An 11,026-nucleotide genomic window follows, 5' to 3' on the forward strand; every position below is an offset into this window, starting at 1 on the left:
CGACATGACACCACAGTGGAAAATTCCACACCTGACTTCATGTGATGGGTCACAGTAAAAGAATAGTTAAAACTTTGTTTCATGCACAAAATTATTTAAAATATTGTATAATATTACCTTTGAGCCATGTGTATAAGGTGGATATAAAATATAAACGAATATCATGTTTAGACTTGGGTCCCATCCCCCAGATACCTCATTATGTATACGCAAATATTCCAAAATCTAAAAAAATCCAAAGTCTGAAATGCTTCTGTGTCCCCCAGCACTTTGGATAAGTGATACTCCATCTGTAATAATAGTACCCACAGCTGGGCACAGTGGCTCACACTTTTAATCCCAAGGAGGGAGGACCACTTGAGTCTATGAATTAAAGACCAGCATGGGCAAGCAACATAGTGAGACCTTGTCTCTACAAAAAAATAAATAAATAAAACTTAGCTGGGAATGGTGGTGTATGCCTGTAGTCCCAACTACCTGGGAGGCTGAGATGGGAAGAACACTTGCACCCCAGAGATGAGGCTACAGTGAGCCATGATCCAGCCTGGGCCACAGTGTGAGGCCCTAATAAAAAATAATAATCTAATAATAGTACCTACCTCCTGTGGTTAATGTGAGGGTTAAATGTTAATATATATAAACACTTAGCACCGTGCCTGGCACAGGGTAACCCTTCAATAAGGTAATAAAGATGTTAGGTATTATCATTACTTCCATTTAATCATTAGGTGCCTAAATGATCTCAATTGTGCACTTACTGCTTTAATAAAATTCAAACCTTTTTCATGGCTTACACAGCCCTATACCGTCTCATTCCTACCTGTCTCTCAGACCTCATCTCATATCACTCTTTCTTATTTACACTGCTTGAACCGGGCTAGATGTCTTTCTGTCCCTGAAACATATCAAGCTCATTCTCATTTTAGGACGTTCCTGTAGATTAGAAAACAGATTTATAAGCCATGTTCATCTGCTCAGCCAGGGACATTATAGTAAATATAATGAAGTTTGAATTCCAAGTGCAGGATCCAAAATAATATATTCACGAAAGGAAATAAACATTCTTTGTGTAACCTACCTTAAGAGGCCAGGGCTGTAAGTGAGAAATCAGTTCTATAAAATTGACAGAACAAGCATAATGCTTAGGATCTCTTGCATATAAAGAGAACCACATTTGAGTAACCAGCTGGTGAGCATTATTTTTGCCAATGAGAAAACTGAAGTTTAGAGAGGTTAACCTTGCCAGAAACAGCACATAACTAATGGATCTGGGTCTTGAACTCAGGCCTGACTCCAAGAACTCTTCTCTGCAATTATTACCCTCTACTGACAAAAAGAGTTTCAACATGGGTTCTCCCATCAGTTTTAAAGGCTATTGGGTCCTATTCCACCCATGGAAAGAGCTTTCAAACTAGGAGGGGCCATTCTGATATCTGTACTTATCCTGCACGCATTGGTCTGATACAACTTGCCTAACCAGAAGAATTTCTTAAGAGGGCCAGCCTGGCCTACTCTGCCCCACGGGTCTTGGCTCACCTGGCACTGGATCTGCTTTCTGAAAACCCAGTCCCTCTGCCCTTCAGCCAGCCTCAGGGACTATGCCTCAACTTTCCACCCAAGATCCCTTCCCCAATCTTTTCTCTCCATACCCCTTGGCCCACATTGTTTTCCTCTACCAAGAAACTCCCAGTAGCCACGGTATCTCTTGCTACTTAAAGGACAGTTCTCGGCATCACCCAGGAGCATGTTCAAAATGCAGAGTATGAAGTCCTCTCCCAGACCTGCTCAATCTAAATCTGAATCTTAACAAGATCCTTGGATAATCCATAAGCCCATTAAGGCTTGAGAAGCGTGGGTCTTGCCCATAACTTGGCAAAGCCTCCACCACTTCCAACGGTTATAAATTAACCCCATTGTATCTTTCTGTCTGATTCCTCAGCCTCTGTGCAATCAAAACATCTGCCCCCAAAAGTTCAAATCAGCATTTTTCAGCAGCTCCACCTAGTTTCTGCTGCTTCTTTCATAAACCCAGAGGCAATTAATTGGATTTTATGAACAAGAGCAAAATAGAGATGGGAGATCATCCCTTATGACACTTAAAGGTGTCGTTCCCATGTCAATTGGCATGAGTCCCAGCCAGCATATTATTGTTACCGCTGAATACTACGTCATAAATAGATATGAGTTCAGCATACTGTCCAAGGATAGGGGAGTGTGGTGACTTCCATTTAGGAAATAAACACAGCAAGCAGGGAATTAGATCATAGGCTTCTCCTGCCTGATTCTGATGTTTTCTTGTTAATTATGCTATTTTTGGCCCGTCCTTCAAGGTCAATGGCTGGTAGAATAATGTATCTTAAAACAAAGTTAAAATGACTTGTATTTGTTGCATAAAGGCACTTCCAGAAAGGCTGAGTGTATTGTTCCAAATTGCAATGAGAGTCCATAAGTTTCTTAATTCTGAATCTGTACGTAGTCTAGAAGTAGCAGCAATAACAATGATCGAAGTGACATTGTTGCTTTATAAATACTACTGCCAAGCATTAAGTCAGATATTATCTCCATCTTTACCTCCCAGAAAACCAAGGTCCAGGCCAAAGACACGGTGATTATGATTGAACTTCAGTAACAGTTCAGCCAGTCAAACTGCTATCCCTCCCCCCACGTACAGGCACATTGATATTAAATTTGGCTTCACTTTAAAATGGATTAAAAATAAGAACAGCTTCAGTCAAATGCAACCACATCAGAGATTTCACACTGAAAAAGTCACTTTAAGAAAAGGAGTATATTGAAAGGTCAGATGGAAACTTACCCTTTCCCACCCCTAAGTGCCAACACCTCTGTTACTGAGGCTAGGCTCTTTAAGAAGGTGGTTGTGGGCAAGAGTGATCACCCCTCTTGTCTAATATATATAGGAACTGTCTTAAAAAGAAACATGAAAATGAGTGTAAGGATTCAGGGAGGTGGGAGTTAGGTGATTTTCCACCATCTGAGGTCAGGTATAGTTAATTCAATTTACTTCCCTTATAAACTCAAGCAAACTCTCTATAATAGAGGAAAAAAAAAAAAAAAAGGTGTTACTTGAATTACCTTTGGCCTATTTGATTTTTTTGTTCACATTACTTACTCAAGCCAACCTCTTATCACTTACAAAAAGTGATGAGAAAAATTAGACAATATCTTCTCCCTTTAATACAGCCACTAATACTCAGAAAGTCCAAATTTTTTAATGTTCATTCATGTTTCCTTGGTAGTTTTGATCCTGTTAATAAAGCTTAGGCAATAAAAATGTATTTTGAAGTAAACATTAAACTAGACCAACCCACCATTGGGTAGACATTTCTTTCCAGGAAATAAAATGAATAATTAAAAAATTTAGAAACATTTTCCACAGCCTTTACTTCCTGCTTTCCCTACTTCCTTTCTTGTTTAATTTCCTCACTGAAAATACTTTTTATGGTGCTAGTTCTTAATGAGGATCCTTATCTCTTGCCCTGAAATAATTGACAAAGTGAAAGTGGTTCTCTGTTTTAATTTTGCCTTTTGGAACATCACCTTTGTCTCCCTTTCTATTCTGTCTTTCAAAAGAGTTGACTGAACATCTCAAATTTGTCATGTTAATATCCAACAATAAGAATATGTGTTCAAATAGCTTCATTCTTCCATCTTGAATGAAAGTCCTATCTAACGCATGTCTTCAAATGACCATTTCTCTATATTTCAATATTCAAAGCATGAAAAATAGAAGATTAAACCAAGTAAGTTTTATGGGGAGAAAAAAAGCACTAGTTCATTCAGAGTCATTTATTCCATTTCTTGTTCCAGCTGAACATTCATTACCTCCCGCCGCCTCCTCTTCAGTTTCTTCATCTCCACGGGCTGGATATTAGCTTCGAATGGTTGAGGAAACAGACTTAGGTATTATTTTAGTAACTTTACACTAACCCGACAATGCAATTTATAGCACCTACAAGGAGCCCTCCATGTTCCAATCAATTGCAGCTCTTCTGCTCTGGGTACCAGCACCAGATGTTATATTTCCCATGAGTCTTTCATTAACACAGCACCAAGGCCCCAAACAGAAGCTGAAAAAGCAACAAAGACATAAAGCTTACTTTTTTCCAGCACTGACTTCATGCTGGTCTAGCAGTAAAGAACAGATAGAAATTGCACGGAGAAGTTGGCTGTCAACAAAGGGCCGGTTCTTTGCGACTGATCTGAGTTTTCCACTTGAGGGCTTTTAAGCAAGCAGAATGCGATGCAATACCTCAAAGCATTCCACGCAGTGGCCTGTGTTCTTAAAGAAGACTGGCCTCTGGGAGCTTTACGTGTCGAAACAAAGCTGGGGCTAGAGGTCTGTGAGGGTCCATGGCTTTGCTGAAAGGATGTTGTCTGAGGCATGTCAGGAGAGAAACTTAAAATGGCCTAGAGAACATCAAGAACCTTTCTTGCTGTTTCAGAAGAAGGAAATGTTAGAAACCCCAATGTCATATTATCTGGAGTTCAGAAAGCCCTGACTGTGGACACCAACACATTTACAAAATAATCTGACAATTCAAATCAAGCTTTTGTTGCATTCAGACTTGAGCCCTGCTTTTTTCCATAATTCAACCTGAAATTATTTTTCATTTGATTCTACTTTTCAAAGAAGGGAAGTCTAGGATTTTAAAATGTTACCCTTAGAGCTCTACGCAAAAACAAAGCCACACATTTAACTAAAATGCATATAATCAAGACCATTCAAAGCTCAAGCTTTGTCTATGGGTTATGGGTACTATCTACTTATGCTTGTCTAGCTATTTCTGAGCCAAAGCCCTTAGCGTCTGTCACCAAAACACAGGTGGAGAATAGATATTCTTACCTTTATGCAAGGAGGACAGGGATCACAACCCAAAGCTAGGGAAACATAAGACATGAAGAAAAGAAAAATTGGGAAAGGCAAATGCCCAATCTTAAAACATGCAGTCATATTCAATATATAATCCTTATTTTTAGCACAGGACTTTAAAATAATAATTAAGCCTCAATTACTGTAGGCAGATAACAGCAATCCCTCTACCCATACAAAATCACACCAAATGCCTTCAGAAGTCATCACTGATTGCTGTTCTCTATTACACACTCTCTCATGCCCTCCAACTTTTTCTACTTCTTCCTTGGCTTCATTCTTTGTTCCTATTTTAAGATCAACACTACGATTTCACTAAACTTGAATTATTGCAGTATTGCCCTCATTTGTCTCCCTGCCTCTAGTTTCTTTTCTTATCTAATGCATGCTGGATACCATCATTGAACTGTTTTGCTACAACTCCATTATTTCATCCTACTAGCTTCCTGGTTAAGAACCAGCAATGCCTTCCTATGGTTCACACTCTTCAGTGTTCACCCACTGGTTCTGTTTTCATTTACAGCATCCTTCCCCGCCACTCCCTTTGAGGGAACAGCCACCCTCTGATATCCATGAAGATGCTTTTCTATTATAAGTATTTCAAGTTAAGACTCTAAGTGTTCATCTCTGGTGGGAGGGAGGGGAAGAGGACACCCAAATCACCTGAAAGGGGCTAAGCTGACCTGGGGCTGGGAAAGACCAGCCATTCTTTGGGCTTAAGACCCACCAGACATCTTTGTTCTGCACATGAGCTGAAAGTAGAGATACCTACTTCTCAGACTGGAAACAGGAATTCAGTGGGGTGTTCCCTTTGGGCAGAGGTTGGAAACCAAGCCTTCTATTGACTAAGTGGGGAGTAGGCTTGAGGTCCACGGCTCCATGCTCACACAGCTCAAGAAAGATGCAGCCTGGCTGCCAACCTAGAATCATGGAAACGGAGACTGGACATCACCTTAACAAACTGAGTGAAGACACTTCAGATGCAAGGTGGATGCCATGACCTCTGGGAAGCCTTCTCTGACCTTATGCCCTTTCTCTGTGATCTCCACTGGTCTTCCTTAGCATCCTACAGTGATGTAAATCATAGATCTTAGCTCATGTAGGAAGTTATTGTCCTGCCTGTCTCCACTACTGAAAGCTTGTTGCACAATGCCTGGTATGTAGAGCAGCTCAGTAAATGAAACCAAGCTGTTCTGAAAGGAAAAGCCAGGGTAAGAGTAGGATGGATTGGAAGCTTTCCTTGTGAGCAGGACTCTGATAATTTTTTCCTCCTCATAACCCAGCTCTGGACTGTGCACAGATGAACTTGCTTAGTACATCAGTCACTGATAAGCTAATGCCATTTTTTATATTCTGGTGTCCCTTGCATTTCTTTCTTATGCAAAAGTCAAATACTATTACTATTGTAATTCTAAGAGCCTTATATTTAAAACTAATGGTTAAAAATACACCACTCGCCGGGCGCGGTGGCTCAATCCTGTAATCCCAGCACTTTGGGAGGCCGAGACAGGCGGATCACGAGGTCAGGAGATCGAGACCATCCTGGCTAACACAGTGAAACCCCATCTGTACTAAAAAAAAATACAAAAAAAACACTAGCCGGATGTGGTGGCGGGCGCCTGTAGTCCCAGCTACTCAGGAGGCTGAGGAAGGAGAATGGTGTGAACCCGGGAGGCGGAGCTTGCAGTGAGCTGAGATCCGGCCACTGCACTCCAGCCTGGGCGACAGAGTGAGAATCCGTCTCAAAAAAAAAAAAAAAAAATACACCACTCATTGGGTCTTTGATTTTTAAAACTTCTATGTCAAAAAAGTGTTCAAATTCTTATATTTTGTTTTAATCTTTATTTTTCAAGAATGGGAATTTTGAAAATATTGCCTTTTATAATGTCTATTACTCCTTATTTAGAAGAAAAAAGGCCAGATGTGGTGGCTGACACGTGTAATCCCAGCACTTTAGGAGGCCAAGGTGGGCAGATTGCCTGAGTGCAGCAGTTGAAGACCAGCCTGGGCAACATGGCAAGACCCCGTCTCTACAAAAGATACAAAAAACTAGCCAGGCATGCTGGCACGGACCTTTAGTCCCAACTACCAGGGAGGCCGAGGTGGGAGGATCACCTGACCCTGGGAGGTTAAGGATCCTGTGAGCTGTAATTGCACCACTGTGCTCCAGTCTGGGCAACAGAATGACACTGTTTCAAAAAAAAAAAAAAAAAGAAAAGAAAAAAATTCCAAAAATTATTTTAATAAACATTTCTTTAATATTTTAATAATTTTAATTTTTGTGCCAGAGTAGGTTATTAGAAGCAAAAAGTGCTGATAGTGTATTGATTGTTCTACTACCTGCACAGTGGTCTTTTCTTGAAAAGATAAATAATGGTGGTCATTTAGTAGCTTTTATAGTCTTGCCAGGTGAGCTTTTAAAAATTAAGTAGCTATTCTTGTCCAGGTGGCTGAGTTTACTAGGTAAAGAGTGAGGGAGTGTCATCACTCAGTAATAAAACTTTTAAAGGAGCTGAATTAAGATTAACAAGTAATTTAACCACATGCATAAATACTGCAAACTTGATTTGTAAGCATGATTAAATCACGACTCTTTCTTTACTCCAAGAGAATGAGCCTGTGTACTACATGGGTGTATTGTAATGCATAATCATTATTCACACAAATCCCTTTATCTCTTACATGATTTAGAATGGGAAGATACCCTCCCAAATTTTAATCGCACAACCCCCTTGTAACTATTTAAAAGGCATAAATGATCTTGATTAAAAAAAAAAAAATTGCACCAATCAAATGTGCAACTTTAGAGCAACTCTCTTGGTATGAAGGTAGATCTATTTTGATGTTTTACATCGTGCTGCAGATGACTTTGGAGCATTTGCAAGGTTGTCTGTGATTTGATCTCCAGATGGGGCTACAGCAGCACCGTGGTAGCTCTCCTAATTGGGTGTGTTGCTAATGAGAGAGAGGGGCTTGCAGTTGCCTGTTTTGTGTACATGGCATCTCTGTGATGCACACAAACTCTAATTTAGAGCACAGCTTAGTCTGCCGGTTAGGGAAATCTGGCCTGCAGGGTCTGACTTCAAAAACAGAAATAAAGAGAATTCCCAATCCTGGTTTCCACTTTGGCCTTAACTAGCTCCTATTGTGCTCCATATGGCAGGACATATGTTTCTTGTGGCAGAAATTTAAAACATCTGAAAATAATATTTTCCTGATCAGGCAGTCATTAGGGATGAGGCAGCATTTTCTGAACAAAAGACTGAGTCAGTGGTGAACCTGAGAGGCAGTGTCACAGGACAGCCGCCACCATGGCTCATTTCAAACCCAACAACAATCTAAAAGTCCACAGTAGGTCGGGAGGGCAGGTACCTTTCGCTGTTGGAGTATGAGCTTCCAAATAAAGAAAAGAACGGACCACACACATTGTGCAAAAAGCAGTGCTGAAATATACATTCTTTCATAGATTAATTTTTGTGATCTCATCTGTGTTTTTCACAAGTCATTTTTAGGCCCTGGACAGTCCCCTGTACCTTATAGGGTACAGGAGAAGAATACCTTTCCCATCAATTACCCTGAATTGGACCACGTCAGGCCTGGCTGGGCCCCAGGGAAACAGAGTTCAGGGGAGGAAATGTTACAATTTTGCTGATGGTGTGGTCCTGTCATCCCTAGGATTCAGGAAGGGGAATTAGTTGGCAAGGAGATTGAGGGCCTCAGGTAAGGGAAAATGAGATATTTGGAGACCTTAGGGTTGTGAAAGGGTAGGATGCAGGGAGAACTCTGGTAAAGCCCAAGGCAGCCAGATTAATAATGGAGGCTGAGCCAGCGTGGCTAAATGTCACATCCCGTAACAGGCCTGGGGCGAGGGAGCCTTCTCATGGGATTCCTAATTCAGGGGACGCCACAAAGTCAACATGCAGTTCACCTCGAAAGGCAGTTTCAACTAAGCCATGACCAGGACCCAGACTGGAAAAAGAAAAAGAAAGAGGAAGGGAGGGAAGAAGCAGCAAGTTAGCACTCAAGGTGCTGTAACTTTCCTGCCACTTCCTTCACTGCTGCAAACCAGCCATCCTTCCCTGACAAGCACTTTTCCACCACATTCATTTGTCCCCAGCCTACTCCCAGAGGCTCTCTCCTGCCTCTCCCTCTCCTAATCTTGCCCATCCTTCAGGGCCCAGCTCAAGCCCCACCTCTTCTGTAGATATCTTTGGTCAAAGTTAATCTCCTCTCAGCTCCCCCATCACTTCATCTGGCTTTTTTCCTCTTTTCCATCATTTATATGAGAGTGATTTGTGCAAATGTCTTTTCTCTTTAACAAGAGGGATTTTTGATCCCTGGAGAATTCATTCATTCGTTTCCCAGATATTTATTGATTGTTGCCTATGTGCAGACACTGTGTCAGGCACTGCATCGGGGGGTTAAGTGTAGGAGAAGATATAAATTAATGAAATCCTGGTTTTCATACTGCTTTCCTTCGAGACCTGACATTCAAAATGGGTCCTCAAACCAGCTGCATCAGCACCACTCACCTCCTTATTAGAAATGCAGAATTTCAGGTGTCCCCAGACCTAAAGAAACAGAATCTGCTCTGTAACAAGCTCTGCAGGTGGGTTCGTGTGCACAGTAAAGTTTGAGAAGGTGTGCTCTAGAGGGACAGACGATGAACAGATAAATAAGTGTACAATAAAAAGTCAGGGAGAACTACTTTAAAATGAAGCAGGATGAGGGGAATGAGGAAAACAGTGCAGGGTTAGCTGGGCACCCTGGCTCACACCTGTAATCCCAGCACTTTGGGTGGTCAAGGTGGGAGGATCACTGGAGCCCAGGAGTTCAAGACCAGCCTGGGCAACATAGTGAGGCCCTGCCTCTATATTGAAATATTAACCAAAAAAAGAAAGCAGTAGTAATCAAAGGGGAAGGAGCTATCATAGATAAAATATGACAAGACAGATTTCTCTGAGCAGAAACCACTTGAAGCATCTAACACAGTACCTTATACAGAAGTGATGTGGTTTGGGTTCAGTAGAGACAGGGTGAATTGAATTAAACTGAGGCCGTAGAGTTCATGGAACTCAAGGTAGGGTAGGATGCACTGGGGAGAACTGGCTATGAAGGGAGACCACGTGTGAAGGATGGAGAAATGACCTGGGGAAGGCCTGGAAGGACATCAGCCCCCAAACCTGTTTCTGTAGCAGAGTAAGAGAGCTTTGTCCCCTCTCCAACACCTCATGTCTCCCTCCCCTGCTTTAGTTTCTTTAACATACCATTTATTTTTCTTATCTTGTTTTTTCACTCCCTGTCTAGAGCATTAACTCCATGAAGATAGGGGATGGTATTTGCTGTGCTCACTGCCCTATGCCCTGTAAAATTGAGTGTCAGGAAAATTGCTCTCATTCCACACTGCCTCTGATATCCTTGAACTGATCTACAGTTAAGCAGATTCAGGAGAGCCCGAGAAAGAGGCAAGGACTCCTGAAACCCTGAATTTGTGAGGAGAGGCTCCTGTCCCTGAGGAGAGGTGGTTACATAAGACAAGCACAACGGCAGCCACACTCGGTGTGCTCGTGGCCATGCTCAGGTTAAACACCGCAGCACGCCGCTCAGTTCTCCCAGCAACCCGTGAGGCAAGCACAATTTTTACCCCTTATATTTTACATCATTGAGGAGCAGAGAGGTTAAAAAAAAAAAAAAAAAAAAAAAAAAAAAAAAAAAAAACCGGTTGTGTCATATGAAAATGTACATAAAAAAGCATCAAAGTCAAAAATATCATATGGCTTAACGTAGCTCTATGCCCAAGATAATGAACGTCTTAAGTGGCGGAACGCAGATGCAAATGCACGTCCATCTGTCTGACCCCAGAGCTCAAGTTCAAGGGCAAAGCTCTTCCTGGAGTTAGGGCACCATGGGGAAGCCATGCCATTAAACCTCATTAGAATATTCATACAATGAATCCTGGGAGAGAGAAGAGAGGATCGGAAATAATTGTCTCTATGAACTATGGCCATATGGTCATCCCAAAGTACGTCAATTTTAAAATGAAATCTCCTAATTCAGTCTTAAAAAGGCATAACATTCTGACATAGGCTACGACACGGATGAACCTTAAACTCATCATTCTTAGTGTAATAAGCC

This window comes from Chlorocebus sabaeus, chromosome 13, assembly GCF_047675955.1.
Source record: "Chlorocebus sabaeus isolate Y175 chromosome 13, mChlSab1.0.hap1, whole genome shotgun sequence".
Taxonomy (NCBI): Eukaryota; Metazoa; Chordata; class Mammalia; order Primates; family Cercopithecidae; genus Chlorocebus; species Chlorocebus sabaeus.